This window comes from Equus przewalskii, chromosome 8, assembly GCF_037783145.1.
Source record: "Equus przewalskii isolate Varuska chromosome 8, EquPr2, whole genome shotgun sequence".
Taxonomy (NCBI): Eukaryota; Metazoa; Chordata; class Mammalia; order Perissodactyla; family Equidae; genus Equus; species Equus przewalskii.
Genome location: NC_091838.1, coordinates 29,106,517 through 29,127,093, shown reverse-complemented (window position 1 = coordinate 29,127,093; position 20,577 = coordinate 29,106,517). Strand labels below are relative to the sequence as shown.

The 20,577-nt window shown below is 41.9% G+C and overlaps 1 long non-coding RNA gene across 1 annotated transcript; it reads right to left on the bottom strand.

Annotated features, from left to right (window-relative positions):
* Positions 1-1,082: 1,082 nt before the first annotated feature.
* LOC139085230 (uncharacterized) lies at positions 1,083-14,804 on the bottom strand. The gene is made up of 3 exons (XR_011543416.1): positions 14,692-14,804; positions 4,224-4,315; positions 1,083-2,867 (listed from the first exon to the last, which is right to left on the bottom strand). It is a non-coding gene; the product is annotated as an uncharacterized lncRNA (long non-coding RNA).
* Positions 14,805-20,577: the final 5,773 nt, after the last annotated feature.

The following is a 20,577-nucleotide window of genomic DNA, read 5'->3' as shown; positions in this document are numbered from 1 at the left end:
GTAATGCTGGCCCTGAGAACAACACAGAAAATATAATCTCAAAAACACGGCAGCATCTTCTCTTGGATGTTAAATTGGCTAAAACCCAAGACATTCCGTTCCTTACTTTTTTAGAAAGCACATTCATTTCCCAAAGAACCCGATGGTAATCGGTTTGCTTTTGTCGTTGTCTTCTTTTTAAGAAGTGAAATTAATGTGACGATAACCTCCTTCTCACCAGACCTGAGTATTGATTTCTGTCTGCTTCATTTTCTGCCCCACATTCCACGTTCCGAAGACACTACCAAAGGGGGATATTGATCAGTAGGCTACCTGTCGCTTCCTTGGATGCAAAGGACACAAGCCCTGTCACCTCCATGCCCCAGAATAGACCTAAAGGTAAAGGGTCAGAGATGAAAGGCTTCTGATTAGTTCTTCTTTGTAATCAGCCTCCCAGGAAGCGCTGAGCCTCTGTTTACACCTGTCTTTGGAGTTTAAGATGGAAAACTTTTACTCCCCGGTCCCTGCATGGATGTAGGTGAAGCAGAACCCTTATCTTTCTGAGTTTCTTATTGGGAGAGATGGATTGTTTGTTGTTAAGCCAGTTTGTCTTTTTAGGTAAAAAGCTTTTGCTTCCTGGGTCTTTCATTTATTGCCTGCACTGCTGGGACTTCATCTCTTACAGGAATCTCAGTGCTTTTAGGCATTGACTAAAGAACACCCAAATTCATTTCCTCTGAGAAAAAGAACATGCAGACCCTGAGGGACTCCTTTTTCTTTCCTCAAGTAGCAGCAATGCCATCGATTTCATTGTTACATCAGAGCAGAGAGGGTCAAGAGAGTTTCACGAAGCTAAGAGAAAGAATGCAAGAAAAAAGTCACTACTTATCCACGTCAACAGAAAGCCCGATCAAATTCAGGAAGGCAACTCTGAACCGTCACCTGGAGAACAGAAGGTTTCTAAAGTGGCCTTGGCTTAACCCATCCCCCTGACGGTTAACTCAATGACTAACCTTTAAAAACGAGGTCGGGTGATGAAATTCTGGTAATCTTTTGTGAGTATTTCATATATATTTTCTCCTTTCCAGTCCTAGATTATTGCATTTCTTTTTTTTTTTTTTTAAAGATTTTATTTTTTTCCTTTTTCTCCCCAAAGCCCCCCAGTACATAGTTGTATATTCTTCGTTGTGGGTCCTTCTAGTTGTGGCATGTGGGACGCTGCCTCAGCGTGGTCTGACGAGCAGTGCCATGTCCACGCCCAGGATTCGAACCAACGAAACACTGGGCCGCTTGCAGCGGAGCGCGCGAACTTAACCACTCGGCCACGGGGCCAGCCCCGATTATTGCATTTCTTATTTGAATTTCACCAACATTCTCCTTTAGTCTTCCTGCTTGTGGTCATGCCCTAGTCACTTCTATTCTCACTGATCAAATAAAGGAAGTTATTTCCATGCATATCTCTAAGTTCTGTCTAGTTTCTAGAGCTTTGAACATATGACTAGGCGCTATGTTCAATGAGCTATCAAGAAGGAAGAAATGTGCAGTTTACTTTACTAATGAAAGCAACTCTTCGTGCTTCATGTAATTGTTGTGGTGCAGCGTGGCAGGTGGGCATGATGCCTCTGAGATTTGGGCAAAGAGCAGCCCTCTTCGCTTCTCCTTGAGCCCCGTCTCTGCCCTCCTCCCTGTGAGGAGGCAGAAGGAGAGGCATGTTTCTCTGGTCTCAGAGAAGCAGCTTTCAGTCGCCTTCTCTTTCCAGAACCTGAAAAGCTGTCTCTCAGATGGGCCCAATCTACTTCCTGACCCCATGAGGAGCTTCCTTTTCTTGTCCTCACACGTTCCAGCACAGAAGCCAGGGAGCAGATGTCTTCAGGGCTGTGTGTAGCCTTGCTTGCACCCAATTTAGCAGGGGAACGTTTTCTGCATTGCTTTGTACCCCAGTTAGAACCCTGTGTGCAGGAAATATAGTTGGAAATTATTTCCACAACCAGCTGAGTATAACTAACTATAACTCCAAGGCTCCCCTTTTTGTCAAGGCTCAGATGTGATCAACTCTATGGACTAAGGTGTCCATCATCCAGCCCTGGTGGGGAATGAGAAGCACATTCGCTGTTTCCCTAAAAATATGAGTTCTTGTGTACATCCAACTTTCCTGAATATTGCAAACATTAATAAAATGTGACTCAGTGTTTTGAAAAGTCCATATAGAAAAATTGATTCTGTTTGTCCATATTTTAGATCATGACAATCAAACTTAGCCTAACATAGGGACAGCAAAAGTCCAAGGACACATGACTCACAGAGGCAATGTTTCCTTCTCTCTACTACTCCAGTGTCAATTTAACCCTATCATGAAAGAATTAGGGTCACTTTCAGGGCCTATCTGCAAATGCTAATCTTATTGTGATAAGCAAGAAATCTAAGTGCTGTTTGTTTTAGAGTATTTTCCATCAACATCAAGCCCAGTTGGTAACTCAACTTGTGTCATAAAACAATTCACATAGATACTGGGATTAGTAGACCTTTGAAGACAGTGTCAATCAAGATATGGTCACTTTGTACTCTACTTCTCCCAAATTCTGCTGAAGGTTGGCTCCTCCAAGTTGTCCGACAGCTCTAGATCACTAATTAACAACACTTGAGCATGTGAATGCTGCTTGCCCAATGAGTATATGATGAAATTTAAACTCACGCCACTAAATCATGTCACCAGTCTGTAAAAGGTGCCCTTCAGAATCAACCTGCTGTGGTTGGGTTAAGTCAACGCAGTGTTTATTGTTTGCTTGTTTAATTCTTGTTTGATCTTCACTATGGACGAGATTTGGGCAGTTCCTTATGATTGTGTGACTAAGAACTGGAAGCCCAGTGAGGACGACATCCTTGAGAAACTGAAGCAAGAAAAAAGAAATAGGTTTTAGAAGACATTGAAAGAAGATCACTTCCCACCTCCAATAACAATTTAGAGCTAGTCCTACTCTCTCACTATTTATGTACCATAGACAAGTAGACTCCCTGGGCATGTTTACCTTCTTATATAATGGTGAGATTGAACTAGATATATTATTTAGGTCTCTTCCATTAATCAATCAGTACACTAATTAATCAACTGGCCTCCTATCTGTTCCTCCAGCCTCCAGGCTGGTTCCTGCCCAGTAATTCTGCATGTTCCGTTCTCCCAGGCTGGGTGCTCACCCTAGCTCTTCCCACAGCTGGTTCTTTTCACCAGAGATTCATTCGAGATTTGCTCCAATGACATTGCTTCCCAGAGGTCTTCCCAACAGCCCAGCCGCTGCAAAGAGTCCTCCTCTGCTCATTCCAGATAGCACACAGCACCCTATGAACCCAGACTGTATGACATTGCAGATCTTGTAGATTTGTATTCATCTCTCCCTTTCTCATGTGTTCACAGCCACGTCTCCAGCAACAGAGAAGCATCTGGTTCAGTAATTATTGGTTGAATAAATGTCCAAAGAACAAAGGTGTCACTTCTGTGTCATTCAGATTGTTTACCTGTGCTATGACTAGCTATCTAGCTGTCTTTGTTGTTTTTTCAAAATCTGTGGGTGTGCTTTTTCTGAAGCATAGGCTTTTTTTTTAAAACTTTTTATTGCAAAATAATGTCAAACTTACAGAATATTTCTAAATATGTATAGTACAAAGAACTCTTGTATATCCTTACCCAAATTCATCAAAAGTCATGTACTATAAGCTAACATTGTGATACCCTGAAAAGCGTCATATGCCTGAAATGGGTGAGTACTGCCCTCTGATGTGCTGTAACTTCAGTTTGTAACTTACATTTGTATTTTGAGACTCTATTCACCCAAAAAGAAAGGGATAGTGGAACAGACATCTGGGTAGTTAACCAAGGAAACAGCACTGGTGTCCTTTTCCTTCAGTAGCAGATTCTCCCCTCCACCCCCATCTCAGACATACAATTTGGGGCCAGTTTCCTAAGCTTTGCATTGTACACTTCCAGCATTTGCCAGCAGTCTATCCTGCTTCTTCCTGAGCATATTCGCTTCTTTGTCCACTCATCTGAGCATATCTTCTCTCCCACCGCCTTTCTCTGCTTTTAGTAGAGAGTTATGAAACGGAGGTAACAAGACTCAGAATAACAGAAAGTAATCGACACATGTAATTCTTAAGCCCTTTGGGGACAATCGAACTGTCCCTGCAGTGAGCTCTAAGTTGAGCTCCTCTATGGGCAGGGGGCAGCATAATGAAGTAAAGAGCTGACTTACAGAGCAGAGCAGCCTGCTCTGAGCTGGTGGCTCCGAAAGGTGCTGGGATCGAGTCTGGAGGTCATGGCCATCAGTAGCTCCCTTCTCTGAACCTGAGAGATAGAGTGTCATCGTTGCACATCGCCAATGTTTGTTTCACACTATTGACACAGAGAGATGAGCTGCCTCATCACCTACCCTGTGCAGAAACCGCCATTTCCTCTCTCCTGCACAGGCAAATATTTACCCGCTCTGTGGACACCCAAGTGTGTCAGCATTAAGGAGGCAAACGTCGACATGCAGCCAAGTCAGCCCGGGGTCAGACACCAAGGGGGCACAGGGGCTGGGCTTCTCCTGCTGCAGTGGTGACAGTAGCAGAAAGGGACAGAAGGTTTAACTCTTTGGGATTCCAATTTTACGCAAAGTGGCATTGAAATACCATTGTCATTTTACTCCCTCTTCCCTCCCATAATCAGTCCTGAAAATAATCTTGGTCTCAGGTACAAATTTGTAGTCTCAGTGAATTTCCTCATTGTCAACATCAAGGCCTAGGAATGAGAAAAGAAGAAAAAAAGAAAAAAAAAAAGAGGAAGAAAGGACATGAAGAATGTAGAGAGAATGGGAAGGCAGGTCCTCGCAGCGGGCTGGCCGAGCGATGACGCACTTCCTCTCACTAACGTCCCGGGCTCAAGGCTGTGGCTTGTTTTCCCGATCCAAACTCAAATATGGAAATGACAGGGTCCCAGGGAGAGAATCAAACACCTAACAGAGTGAATTATGAGTCTGTTTTTGGACGCATAAACATACTTTTCAATAAGGATCTAGGACCCAGATAAAGCCCAGAGCTGAAAAGAGTGTGAGATCAAAAGTTAAGAAGGAATAAAACACTTCTTGAACCACGCATCATAGCAGTCCCTGGTTTTTAACCCTCATCGTAATCAGGAAAGGATGGTATTTTGATCCCCTTTGGATAAGAGAATCTATCTCAGTCAGAAAGGGTCAGTGACCCACCTATGTCCACACAAGTAAATGACAGGGCCAGGCGTCCATTATTGTTCTGACTCCAAATCCTACCCCTCATTTCTCCACAGAATCTTTACTGCCACTTACACCCAGCAAACAACAGACACGGGCTGGAAACAGATCTGAAAGCAAACAGCACCAGGTAGCCCACCTCGAGGAGAAGCAGCCCCAGCTGGCAGGTGGTTAGGGAGAAGGGACCCGGAACTGGCAAAGCCGCGGAGGAAGCCAGCCTGGGCCCTCACAGACTCCCGGCTCCCACGCATCCAGCCCCCGTCCTGGGAGCAGATGGTGGCACACGTTTCCTCAGACTTCACATCCATTGTTCTGCCTTTATTGCACGCTCTCACTGTCTATCACAGACGGAAATGAAATTCGTCTGGAATGTTTTCCTCTTCCCACAGTCTTCTTGGTTGTGTACTGATAGATGACTTTTAAAAATAATATCCTTACAGACGTGAAAATTAAGCTGATCTATTCACTTAATGGCCAGAACTATCAGGGGTTTGTTTCCCGTTTTAACACGAGAGACAATACACTTGCCTTTTTCAGTCCTCTGAGATTTCTTTATCATCCTATAGTCTAAAAAAGTGCCTTAATTTCCCTGGGTCATCCGACAGTGTCAGGTGAAGACATGTAGCGTCAATGCTCAGCGATGTCGGAGCTTACCTTGCTCCCCCGTCCTGGGCCTTGGGCCAGGCGACCACAGGTTACAAAGGTGGGTGAGGAGGAGCAGGGCCGACTTTCCCCACACAAGGGCTTGCCTGCTGTGCCCTGCAGTTTCACCTGCTCATGCTGGTTTTCTACAATCTACGCATCTTCTCCCTGCTACTGTCTGTGTCTCCCAGGAGGCCCGTCTCCTTTTATGTTTTGGTTTTTTGATCACGACTTGGCAATCACATGCTATTTCTTTCTGTTTTCTTTATCTGCAGTCTGATGGGTCTTTCAGGCCCTGGACAGAGCCAGGCTGATCTTTCTGTCAGAATACATATCTGTCAGATGTGTATATATATATATATATATACTGATATATCTGTCAGTATAATTAGTTATTTCTGTGGCCCTATAATTGTCTGGTAAAAGTTCATTCCATCTTCCTTGCAAAATTTTATCCCTAAGATTTTCTTTTCATCAGATTTTTTCTGCTCATCTCCAAAGTGTATTGAAATAAGCTTTCCCGATGCTCATGCTGACAATGCTTATTTTCCTTAACGTCACAAATACTATTATCTGGAGGACAGTTATTTTCACTAATGTTTATGGAGGAACTTTTAGAAGCACTTCTTACTCTAACATGCATTATCTCAATTAATGTCAAATAACCATGAGGTAGATGCTATGATCATCGTCCAGGTTATAGATGAGGAAATTGGGTCTTAGACACGCCAAAGAACTTGCTCTCTTCCCAAGGCCCGCAGCTGGCAGCGCTGGGATTGGAGCTGAGCCTGTCTCACTGCGGGGCCGGGCCACGGCCTGTGAGGGCTCTGCTTGGGCTGGTAGAACCTTTGAGAGTGAACTGACCCGAGTGACGCAGAAAAGTCCGCCATTGATGTCGTGTCCTCATTCCCACCTTGAGAACTGCTGATTTCATGGATAAATTCTGCCACTTTTTAATTTGCTCCCATCATTAAATATAATTCCTTTCCTTTTGTAAAAATTAAATTAAGAAGCCAACCCACCCGAAATGATTATATCACCTTCTATACTATGAAATCATTTAGAAAAATTATTGGACTGAAAGGTTATATTTGCTTCTTAAAAGGCTGCTCTGTCTTGCCCTGAAGCACCTTTTCACTAGAAGAGTCTGGCAACCTATGTCATATTTGGAATATTTGAATTGGAACAGAATTTTTACACTGTTTATCATCTGGTGAGGGTTTTAAGGGGAAAGTGTCAACATAAATTTGGAATTTCCTGACTTCTGCAGATTTGAGTTATAATCTTGACATGACTAGAAAGGAAATCTTAAAAAAATATTTTAGAGTGTTTTATTGTGGAAACGTCCCCAAACATTTTCATCCCATTTTCCCAGAGAAACCTGACAGCATGGGGAGGGGGGTGTGGGGTGGGGAAGAACAAAACCCAACGCCACATCCTTGAACTCTTTTGTGTGTCTAGAACAATGTCCAGTTAAAATCAAACAATATTGCTGCTAAATACGTCTAAAATAGTCCTTGGTGAGTGCTCTTGCCTGATGGAAGATGCTGAGGGAAGGGCGGTTTGTACGAGTGATGAGAGCCAGTGCCTCTCTGAAGAGCGAGGACCCAAGGCTGACCGCCGAGGCGCTAGGCAGGGCAAGATACACTATCTTTCCAATAACCCTGTCATCAGCTCTTTACCGCCTGGGACTTTAAATCCCCAACTGAGTGCAGAGTGAATACCACCACTGCACCCAAGTGGAAAACAAAAGCCCGGGCAAGGGCTGGGGGTGGGTAAGGCTCATAAAGGAGAAGTCATGAAGTCTGGCTTTCTGGCCAGATTTCCTCTGGAAGGTGAGGTGTGGCCGGCACTGTGTGTGTGGAGCGCCTGGGAGGGGACGCACACCCTGCCTTCAGACGGCAGGACCTCAGCCTGGCCTGCAGCCAAGGAGCCAGACGCCAGGCCCCGGCTCTCAGCAGTGGGAGCGGTCGCTGCTCCTGGTTATACAATGGTATTATCTCAAACCAACCACGGCTGCAGAAACTCGCAATGCTTCCTGTCCTTGCATTGCAGCACAAACTGTCCGATTTCCAACTGCTTTCGGACACACTCACTGGCACTTGGTCGCCAAGCTCGGTATATAAATGTCTAAAGCCACCTCTTCCTTGGGAACTGCAGACGCTGCCATGCTGTAATCCATTGTATTTTTATCCCCTCTGGAAGGACCTGCACGATCATGAGTCACATGGGGAAAGGGATTAACTCTCAAAACGGTTTATGTAATGTGGGCGAATGCCTGGAGCTTCTTATAGCAGGGAAAACAGAAAAGTCTTTAAAGTAATGCTAACAGCACATACAACCCAATTTATTCGCGCTGGCCCATCATCTCATTCTTTTTCCTGAGTTTGAATCACTGGGCTCTTTCTGTACAAGGAAAGCAAGTACACTGGGACAGAAGAGGAAAATCTGGGTGAACGTGATGGAGAGAGCTCGCTTTTAATATCGAGCCATTACTTTCAATATATTTTCACTGAGTTTGATCTAAACTATTATGATACTCTCAAATACAACCCATGGATTGAATTAAAAGTTTAAAAAGCCATTAAACCCTGATTTAATCAATGGGTTAGAAAGGACAAGAAAAACTAGGTTCTTTTTTTAAAATTTGTTTGGCGTTCTTGCCTTTGGAATATTGTGATTAGGTAATTAAACATCTGACTAAGTATTTCAAACTATGCGCCTATGCCAGAAAGTTTAAAACTTTTAGCAATCTGCTCCCAGAAATCAGGAGTTAAATCCAACAGTTACCAGAAATGCTCTTAAACCTTCTGCTTCCGGGCCAGGAAGTTTTTGGCAGGCCGTGGACTTAGCTGCAGGCCGTGCTACTGAAGGAGCGTTGGACCAGGCTGTTCCGAGCCCCCTTTGTGAATAACAGCAATCCCTGCTATTGCAGTGCCACTCAATCTCAGCAGAACAGGACAGCAATGGTTCCAGATCATCTGGCTCTTGGTTTACCTCTAACATCCTAGATGGATTTTCTCCCTCATCATTATGCGTGCAGATCCCTCTGCTCCTTGCTTTTGTGGAAATGGGCAGGCTTTTTTGGCCTGGACTCAGCAGCATGCTGGCAACTGTTTAACAACCAGCAACAAAGAGCCTGATCAGAGGCATTTGTCATGACCTTTAATGAGACGGGCCTAGAAATGTAGAACTTTTTAAACTATGAAATGTTCAAGCACCCAGAAAAATATGGGGAATCAGACAATAAATGCGTGTGTCCTCACCAACCAACTTTGATGAAATATGCACATTCTGTGATGTTTACTTCAGAGTTTTCTTTTAAAGAGGCAGTTGAGGACCGCTGGGTCTCCTCTCCACCCGCCTCCCCTCTGCCCCTGCCCAGAGCTGATTGTTCTCTGAACTTTGGGTCTATCTTTGCTGGGCCTGCCTGCGGGATGGATGTTCTTCAGGCCAGGCCGCCACTGCCGTGTGAAGGCTGGCATCTACTCTGATGAGTCATTTCGAGCTTTTCAGTAATTTGAATTCCACCCTTGCCGGCATGTTTCCAAACATGTGTTTGTTTGTATGTACAATATGTAGCATTGTTTTGCGTGTTTTAAGATTTGAATGTTGTATTATAATGCACATAACCTTTTCAATAAGTTTTATTGAGATATAGTTCACATACCGCACAATTCATCTATTTAAAGTATACAATTTAATCATTTTTAATATATTCACAGAATTGTACAACCATTATTACAATTAATTTTATAACATTTTCATTATCTGCTTCTAAAAAAACCCTGTTCCAATTAGCAGTCATTCCTCCTCCCCCTCCCACCCCCAACCTCCCAGACCCAGGAACCACTAACCTGCTTTCGATCTCTATGGATTTACCTGTTCTGGTCATTTTATATAAATGGAATCATACAATATGTGACCTTTTGTGGCTGGCTTCTTTCACTTAACATAGCCTTTTTATGGTTTATCCATGTTGTAGAGTGTATTGATACTTCATTCCTTTTTATTGATATTCGGTTGTATGAAAGTATCACTTTTTATTTATTTAATGGATATTTGATTGTTTCCACTTTTTAGCAAGTATGAATAATGCTGCTATGAACATTTCTGTGCAAGTTTTTGTATGAAGACACATTTCTATTTTCAGAGGTATATACCAAGAGTGGAATTGCTGGGTCACATGGTAAATCTGTGTTCAATCTTTTGAGGAGCTGCTGGACTGTTTTCCAAAGAAGCTGCACCACATACGTTCCCACCAACAGTACGTGACAGTTCCCATTTTTCCACATCCTCGCCAACACTTGTTATTGTCTGCCTTTTTTGTAGACATTCTAGTAGGTGTGAACTGGTATCTCATTGTGGTTTTGATTTGCGTTTCCCTAATGCCCAAAGATGTTGAGCACATTTTCATGTGCTTGTTGGCTATTTTATATCTTTTTTGGAGAAATGTCTATTCAGATCTTTTGTCTATTTTTAAAATTGAGTTACTTGTCTTTTTATCATTGAGGTATAAGAACTCTTTATATATTCTAAATCTAAGTCCTTAATCAGATATATGATTTGCAAATATTTTCCTCTATTCTGTGGGCTGTCTTTGCACTTTTTTGATGGTGTTCTTTGCTGTACATAACCTTCTGAAACTTTTTAACTTAATAAACTTGGACCAAAGAATTATTCAATTAGAAATATGGAACACTAGTATATTAATTTTACCCTGTTTCAACCTCTGTATAGTACTCAAAAGTATGAGTATTGTGGATTAACTTATTGATCCATTCTCTTGTCAATGGAAATTTGGGCCATTTCCAATATTTGGCTGTGACAAATGATGCCCACATGAACGTTCTTATCCACATCTCCTGAGGCACGTTTTCAAGCATTTGCCGGGTAAATACCTAGGAGAGGAATCCCTAGGTCTTTCTCAGGTATTCCTGGGGTCTGAACTTATATCTTCAGGTTTATTGATATTGTCAAGTTATTTTTCTTTCCTACCAGCAATGTATTAGGGACCTCAGTGTGTGACGTCTTTGCTAACACTTGGAACTGTTTGATATTTAAGTTGTAGCTGTTTAGATGGGTATGAAATTGAATCTCTTCTCTGTTTTAAAATGCAGCCTGATCGACTGTCAAACTATGGCAGCCTATGAAGGACAGATAAGCTGCTGGGGCTGTTTTGTGATTTGTAACACACAGTTAAGAAATTGTAACAATGATATGTCCTTGTGTATTGATAGCTCTGGAGATCCTCATATAAATAGAACAATATGAATAACTGTATATAATGTTTCATGGTTCTTCTGCATAGTCTTAGTCGGCTGTGTTGACTATATTTAGTGTGGAGCATATTTTAAATCTGCAGTATGAACTTTTTGCTATTGATTGGCATAAAGTTCTAGGAATTTATTAGTATAAGAGGTTTGCAAATTCTTTAGCCCCTGGAAGTCCTGTAAAGCAAAATACATCCCCAGTCTTGATCCTAATCTTTACTTAGTCTTGTAGCTGATAATTCCAATTCCTTCAGCATTTTGTCATATAGTTAAACTCAACTCTTTGGCCTTTTAAAAGTTAATGGTGTTAAAATATCATGGTACTACACATGTAATATATGTATAACTTTGTTGTAAAGCTTTCAAAATTAACCCCATTTTCAAGGCAAAGATTAAATAATTGAGACCACTATGGTGTTTTTGTTTTGACATTTTTAGTGGAGTGAAATTCACCAGACAGCCTGTATTCTAGATATCTCATTAAAGTCACACTTAAATCAATATAATATGTATGCAAAGAAGAAACTTTTAATGGTAAATAAGGGTTTCTTTTTTCCTGACTAGAATTTGTTTCAAAAGGATAGTAAGAAGTTTCTGTCTGAATTGTGGAGTCTCTAAAATTTGAACAAAGTTTCTCAGCTGAGGTTCTTGTATGAGTGTTGATCTGTTGTTTTAATATGGAGAGACAGAACCTACAGTGTAAAACAAGCACACAGAGAACTAATCACGGAGTCGGGATTCTAATGGGGGAAGCTTGGTAAATGCATTCCTTAACTTACATGAAATGCTTTTTTACGGCGATTTTTAATAGAAGATTCTCTTACAGAAAGTTTAGGGTCGCACTGTGCTCAGCCTTTCACATATAGTCATTACATCATTTACCCCTCACCAAAAACCCGGGAGGCAGGCACTACCTCACTTAGCCTGGCTTTCGTTATTTGCCAGAATCTTCCACAGATTTAGATGGTGATATTAGCTTAGGCTCTGGAAATAAACTAAGCTTTAGGGTCTGGATATTTTCCTCCAAAAAGTTTTCAAAAGCCAAGAAAAGTAAAAAATTAGTTAACAATGGTTGGTCCTTTTAGCTGTACCACGGAGCATTCTCCTTCAGAGTAAAGGGTACAGTCAGGAAATGCTGAGAGTTCTGTCTAAACTCTACTTTACTGAAGTGAAGTGGTGAAAGATGAAAGTTCAGCTTCAAAAGTTATTTTTTGCTGAAAATTGGATAGATTCCAGGTTGCACCAGATTTTCTTGGCCAGACTCTCTCATGTCTCTGGGCGGAGCTCAGGGCTCTCTGTGCTGTTGGTGGGACCTTGCCCATGGAAACTCCTCAAACAGAGAGCTGTAAGGTGTGGAGAGGAGAAGTTCTGACCTCTGTCCCAAAGCCAGTGACCATCCAGTGGTTTCACAGGGTTTGTATCAAAATGACTGTGGAGGTGCTGTTGGCCAGACATGTCACACCACCCAGGAACGGGTTTAGAGTTGACTAAGTGTAAAAATGTCCTGCTTCGCAGGTCCTGCAGGTGTTCCACCTCTGCTGGTGTTGTCTGCCTCTTAAATGGCTATTACGAAATTACAGAGAGACCCGGATTAGATCTGGTGTATCATTTTAGCTTTGTCACACATTAGCTCTGTGTTACTTCTCTGTCCTTTGGTTCCCTCATCTGTAAACTGGGGATAATAATAGTGCTACCCCACAGGACTAATGTGAGGATTAAGTGAGATTATAAACACAAAGTGCAGGAATAGTGCCTGGAAAATAGGAAATGCTCAATAAATGTTAGACAGGACTTGGATTGTATCATTATCAATGACACATCCAATAAAGTCAGGGGAAAATAAATTAATTCTAGATGTATTGGCTAAATACAATTGTTTGACTAAACCCATAAACATTTTAGAGACCATTCAGGCACCTTCAATTAGGTGCAGAATCAGTGTGAGTCTTCTCAATGCATGGTCAAACTCAACTTAAAGAAGAAGAGTAATTTCACACGCCATGTAAAAATGTAGCGTTAGCAGATGGTTTTGTAAATCTGAATTGTTTTTATGGTTTCAGGACTTACGTGACGCAGAAATAGTTGGTGAATTCATTTAAGATTAGAAATCAGAAAGCACATATGCTACTATATTAACATGGCAAATACTTTAAAATATCATAAAAATTAAGTTTGAAATAAAAAGACCCAAAAAATATTATTTTACTGAAAACATACTACAAAGGAGTTCATCTTTAAAAAGTCTGGATTTTTAATTTCCTGGCTATTTTTTGACTTAATTAAGAAATATGCAAGTCAATAGTTAAGTAAATAGGGTTTTAAACAACTTACAATTAAATTTTTTTTCTATTTTTTATCAAGAAAGAGAATTAAGAACACACACACACAATCCTCTCAAATTAAAATCTGTTTGGATAGTACCATTTCAGATCATAATTGCAGCAAATCTAAACTTTATCTAGATAAATAATTCTCTATAATTAGAGTAACTGTTACATCATTATGAACCTTCAGCAAAACTTACATTGTTCAAGAGCAAGTCATTTTTCTTTTCAAGAAGAAGTGTCTCACGAATGTTTTCTTAAGTAAATTATGATAAATCAGCAGTAATATCTTAAATAAATATCTTCTAACATTTTCCCTTGATTTCCAGGCCCAAAGTGAACAATTTATTTCAGGAGGATTATTCTGCTGACAGGGAAGTTAAAAAAAATCATTCAGCTGTGGAAGGTTTCCTGATAATCATGGAATCTTTGAAAGCTTGGCCCTGGCCATCACTAGATGCCGGTCTAACCCCAGGGTCCCCTCACTGAGAGGAAACCTGGGTGAGAACTGAGTCTCTTCATTACTGGAGGGCATGCCTGCCAGCACAGACCATTTTGGAAGAGAGAAATTTAAACAGAAGCATAAATAGCCACCGACAAATTTCAGGAAATAGCAGGGGGAGTTACCAAGGTTGTCAACTCTTGGGTTTTTTGATTTGGGAGGTGAGATGAAAAAGCAGGAACTATTCTGTAGTCCTTCATGAAATAGAAATATTTGCTAGTCCAACTAATGGAAAAACACCATGCATCAAAAATTTCCAGAGAGCAATGATGAAAACTATGATTTGGTTAGATTTTTTAAAAACTTTTACATTTAGAAAAGTGTACAAATCAGAAATATACAGTTTGTTAAATTTTCCTATGATAAAATTGTGATGAAAGTATACATAGCCCAGAATCTACCATTTTTGGGTGTATATACTTCAATAGCATTGAGTACACTCGAGTTGTTATGCAACCACTACCACCATCCACCTCCAGAAGTTTTTCATCTTCCCAAAATGGAACCCCATACACATTAAACACTAATTCCCTATTCCACCACCCCTGAGGCCTGGGCAGCCGCCATTCTACTTTCCGTCTCTCTGAATTTGGCTGCTCTAGGCATAAGTCATTTAAATGGAATCATGCTTTTGTCCTTCTGTGCCTGGCTTATTTCACTCAGCATAACATCTTCTAGGTGCAGCTTGAACAATTTTATCAAATTGAACATACCTGTGTAACCAGCGCCCCAATCAAGAAACACAGCATTGCCAGCACCAAAGAAGCCCCTTGTGCCCCACTTCCCATCAGTATCCACCCCCCTTGTGTGATCACGAGAGTAAACATGTCCTTAGTCAACGAGAGGAGGGAGGCAGAAGAGGAAAGCCCGAGGTTTCTGTCTCTCTCCTCCCCAGTTGGAGAAACTGCGCATTTGGTCTGTTTTATACACTAAACTTTAGCCTACTCACCAAGGAAAAGTTTGGAAACTGTGGGTTTAGGAAATGCTCACATCGCACTCCCAGATTGTCTGGATAAGTGCCTTGAGTCTGCTACTCTACTCACTCCCGTTTTTGTGACTGTTCAGGCAGCAGCTCCAAAAAGGAAGCCTTCTCTAAGTGCTCTTGGTACCTTCGCGCCAAATTGTAGTCTAGCCTCACCCTAGAATATTATGCAGCCTTTAGAAAAAGAGAAATTCTGTCACACGCTACAGCATGGATGAATCTTGAGGACATTATGCCAGGTGAAGTAAGCCAGTCACAGAAGGGCAAATACTGTATGATTCCACTTGTACGAGGCATCTAAAGTAGTCAAACTCACAGAAACAAAAAGTTGCGTGGTGGTTGCCAGGGGCTGTGGGGCGGGGAAATGAGCATTTGTTGTTTAATGAGTATAGAGTTTCAGTTTTGCCAAATGAAAATATTCTAGAGATCTGTTGCACAACAATGTGGATATACTTAACACTACTGAGCTGTGCACTTAAAAACGGTTGAGATGATAACTTTTATATTATATGTTTTTTACTACAATAAAAAAAGTTTAAAAAAATGTTATATTTTCTCATTCTGGAGCTGTTTGCCCCTGCAGAGCTCCTTTAACTTCTCTCCTTGGGACTCTGGTAAAATAAAGGAAGTGTCAATATTTACTTGCCTGAAAGAGTTCCTATAAATAAATGCCTAAGTAACTCTCGATCCAGTCTGACACAGAAGTGTCAGACTGTCATCATAAGAGTTAGTGTGCACCCTTTATCATTCACCTGAGACAGATGATTTGGAAATCTCTCACTTTCATAAAATCACATTTCCTGATCTAGATACAAAAGATCTCATAGTTTAATTAGACAAAAAAAAATATAATATTAGATGAAGCTTTACAAGGAAACCAGTCAATGGTTTTTTTCTTTTTAAAGCAAGAGTAAGTAATAATAGGTAAAATTATATTTTTTTTATTCCTAACATGTCTGGCTTTTACTTGCATGCCATTCTCTGGCTTGTGAGGACTTAGCTACACATTTTTTTCAGTCTAGGCTGCAAGGAAATCTTGAAACACAGAAGCCAGAAGTAGGTAGAGTCAGAAGAACTCCTTTGCTAATTCCCCAAACATCTAGATGTAGGTAATTCTCGGAGAGCGTCCTCATATCTAATGAAGCGAACATCTTTCACCTAGGAGCCACCCACACAGCCAAGGGAAGACCCCAGATAGGCCTTTTCTTTAACTTCAGATTGAGAATCAACAGAAAAGATATCAACTCAGGTAAACAGGCAAAAATACTGAACAGTCTACTCATAACTATACTCACAGCCACCATATAAATCAAAGAAATTCACAATTTGAGTAACATAATTAGATAGCTTTTTGAGGCCTACGAAATCACAAAATATTTTAAAGTTTAATTAGAATTATGAGTGTTTTTTCTTTTCCCATTTGTATTCGTCAGATTTTTTAAAAAACTAAATATGTGCTATTTTTATAACCACTCCACACTATTTGAGAATATGCTATAAACAAATGAACCCAGTTCATTTTATTCACGTGCAGGAAGCTCAAGTCAAGCCAGTGGAAACAGCGGTGAGCAGGCTGTGCAGGGTTTTATTGGCACCTGCTTTCTACTTTGTAGATACCAGGGGGTGAGCAGGCATAACTCTTATTTTCTCGGATACAGGAAAACTGGGAAATGACACAGACTCACCTGGCTTCTAGGAAGTGACCAAACGCTGTGGTGAAAGGCAAATATAGGAGGGAAAACAAAAATAGCAACCAACAGATCAACATTCAAATCTGATCTTCACCACGTCTGAGGGCAGAGGAGAACAGCAGTGGAGTGGATTACGGGTGGGAGGATTGTAGTTCCACACAGAGTGGCCGGTTCCAGAAAGGCACCTCACCCAGGCTAAGCTTGGAAAAGGGGAATAGAGAAATTTCGCTGGAAAAGGAGATCCCAATCTGAATGGAGAAAGGTGTTCTGGGTAGAGGAAACAGCACGTGAAATTCCCACAGGTAAGAGGGAGCAAGTTCAGGGAAGTCAAGTCGTCCAGTATGACTGGAGGTGAGAATAGGGAGTGAGCTAAGTGGAAGCATCCGAGATGAGAAGGATGATCATGGACATTGTCTACTGTGGTCAGGAGTCGGACTTTATCCCAAGGCTATAGAGAGTCCTTGAAACGCGTTAAGCAGAGAGAACATGCTCAGGACGACATTTAGAAAGAGCATCCTGGCGGTGATGAGGACGGAGGACCATGAGGCGGCATGTCCAGCAGAAGAGAAGCCAGTCAGAAGTCGGGTCATCCCCAGGAAATCAATCCTGATGAACTGTGCGACAGAGATGGATGCTCGCACCTTGCGGGGCAACCTCAAGGACATTGGACGACACTTCTCCAAGTTGCTCTTCCAAGGGGTGGCTGAGGCACCACCCCCCAACCTGGGAAGGAGTAGGTCTGGAGGGGCAGAATGTTGGGTCTGGTTTGCGTGTGTTGAATTCGATGTGTCGGTGGCGTGTCTGGCCACAGGATAGATGGTCTAAAACCCCTGAGGAGGCTTTGAGAGGGAAAACAAAAATGGGGAAGCCCGAGCTTTGGGCAGTAAGGGAAACCCTGGCAGAGAAGGAGATCACTCAGAAATAGGCCATCAAGTGCAGAGTTAGCTGAGGACAGGACTCTTAGGAACAAGTGACATCGAAGGAGTGAGCCGAGGTGAAGTTGGTGCATGAAGCTGAGACAGAAAGCTCCTGTCCAAGAAGCAGGCGAACAAGGAGACAGTAGGGTCAAGGATGGCTGTGGGCGAGGAGCTTCCAGCCCTTCCCTGCCCTGCCATCTCTGGAACACGGGTTTGCACAAGCCTGGGCAGGGGCGAGGGAGTCCTGGGAGGGTGAGAGCTGTGGTCCAGAGGCCGGCAGCACACCCGCCTTTGAAGCCTGGTGCTGCCCACCTGCGGGAGCGAGGTTCACTGCTCGGTGCCTGCTGGAGGCTGGCTGGGAGGCTGCCAGGCCTTAATCCCTGCTTAGAGCAGGGCTGGCAGGCCGCGCCTATTCAGGAAGCCGTAGCTGGCAATACTGATAGCACACAGGGTTCTGCTTGAGGAGAGTGCTTTGTAACATTGGGCCGGTAGTATAAACTCCTCATTCTATTTGGCTCTGAAAGTAATTACAATGCTTTATATTAGTTTATGAAACTGTATTAAAATTCAACAGGGAAATTCACAATCTATTTTCTTCTCAAACATCAGAGTTTGGTTTTTAAATTAAGAAATATGTCCATTTTTTAAAGTACCATAGACTTCTTTTACTCCACTGTTCAGAAGTGAGAATCTAATCACCTCTTGTTTGACCAAGTGAAGTGAGAACATGTCCTATCAAGGTTATATTAAAATTCAGGGATTCTGAACTGAATAACTAAATTTTCTTCTTTTAGTGATTATATGATATCTTCTTTTCTGAGCAAGATAACTACTGAACTTTAAAATTAGCCACAGATACAATCCTATTTCTAAATAACACAGCACAGAATACAAGAGCTACCTCATTTTAAAGAAATGGACCGTAAAATAACTTGGGAAATATCATTGTTATACACATATTGCCATTGTCACAGCATCTCTTTTAGCAGTCTGACCTAGAGAGATGTGTCTGCTATTAAAATAAGATTTAAAAAAATGAAAAGGATTAGTACCCCTGAAGTGACGACCAGTGACATATTTCCTCCAAGTTAACTTTTCCAGCAGTGTGAGGCGCTGATGGCTTTGGCAGAATTTGGGAGAGTCATCCTTCTTATATCACTGGACGCTCAGATGGCTCTATTGACAAAAAGTAGTTTTGTGTTTTCTTTTTCCTGAATGAATTAATAATGAAGACCCTTAGGCAGAACTAGATTCTTACACATGTAAGTAGGGAGGAGAAAAATCCAGATGTCTATAAGAGCCACAGCAGGAGACTGATAAAGTGTCAGCCCAGATGCACAACACCTTCCATTTCCACATGAAATCTGAGCTAAGAAAAACGTCAGGCGGATAATGAAGACAGACTGGGAGGAACTGTAATACAGCGGAGTCGAGCCTCCCTGAAGAGATTCCATAGGAGGGGAGAGATTGGCGGGCAGCAGTGGGAGGGACAAGTTTTATTGAGTCGCTGCTATGTCCTGTGCTGTGCTCGTGCGTTACATCTATTGCCTCATGTCATCCCTACAAGGGCACTAAGCGGAGCTTTTCCATTGGAAAGAGGGCCGTAATCCAGCAGCTGATTAACAGATATCAACATACAACAAAACGTGGCGTTAAAATTATTTTCAGAAGATATCGTAAGACTGCTTTTCTTTGTCTCAGATTATCAGCAGGACCTTGAAGTTTAATGACTGAGGCCCGGATGCCTCATTTGTCCAGTTCGGTCCTGTGCCTGACTCACGGGACAGCCTTAGTGAAATCATTTTCCATCTGTGAGTGTGTTTCCTTGCTAAGATGAAACTAAAAATACGTATTATCTTCATGAGTTATGGTAAGGACTAGCTGAGTAATCTTTGCTAAGAAATTGCAACGTTTCCAAGTAAAAAGGAGAGAAAAAGATGTATTTCATCATAGAGGAAATCTGTTTGGGAGTAACTTGATCTTAAAGTGATATAATATAAAATAAAAAGCTTTTCAAACTCCTCCTTTAGACCACAGGACAAAAACTGGCTTAATTCCAGTGCTGTTTGATGCTAGCCAAGAAATGGTACAGTTGCAATGAGCAGCTTAATCACTGAAGCCAGCTTCCAGAAGGTACCATGTGCTCAGGAGAGAGCAGTCTGTGCTTCTCTGTGCTGCTGTTCACACCATGCTGTGGTTCCCCAAGGAGCTGGGCCACTTGGGCCAGAGTATGTCAACTCCCCGTGCTCCCAAAGCTCCCTCTTCCAGGGCTAAGTCCTTCATCAATTTTTCTTTGGAATTTATGTGACTCCAGTTTTTGGCTTCATGCAAATGTAGTTTTATAGGCAGTGGATTTTCTAATTTTAAACAGGAAAATTCTGGCCCACTTGCGTTATTTTTTTATAATTTTATTCCTCTCTTTAATTTGAGTGAGCAATTCTCATAGCTAGGAAGGTGTCAAGGGGCAGCTCAGAATAGTAGAAGGGGCCTCAATGTGGAAGGTAAGCGATGAATCCTGGATTTGCTACTAACTCTCTTATAGCCTTGGACATGTTACTTACCTCTTTGGGCTTCAGAGTCTTTGACTGTACAAGGGGGAGAATGATATTAACCTCATAAGGTTGTTGTAAGAATTGGAGATCTTTTATTTATTCATTTCACAAAAGAAACATATGTTGAGTGCCAAGTTCCTTACCCGGTGATATGGCTGCAAACAAGGCCGACATCCTGCTCTTAAGGAGCAAATGCTCCAGTGGGGAGCTGCACCTAAGGTTCTTGGGTCTAGAACTTGTGTTAGACAGGTCAACAATCCATAGGCACAGTGGGCACCTCTTTACTGGCTGTTGATGAGCTCTTCCTTTAACGTCCAAGCACAGGATAAAGGAACGTTTTCAGGGCTCACTTGGTCTCATACTGCTTCCATTTTCACTAGTTATTCCAACAACAGTTACTGAACAGCTGGTTCCCATGTGCAGGGATTTATGCCAGGTACCAGGAATGAATGGGATG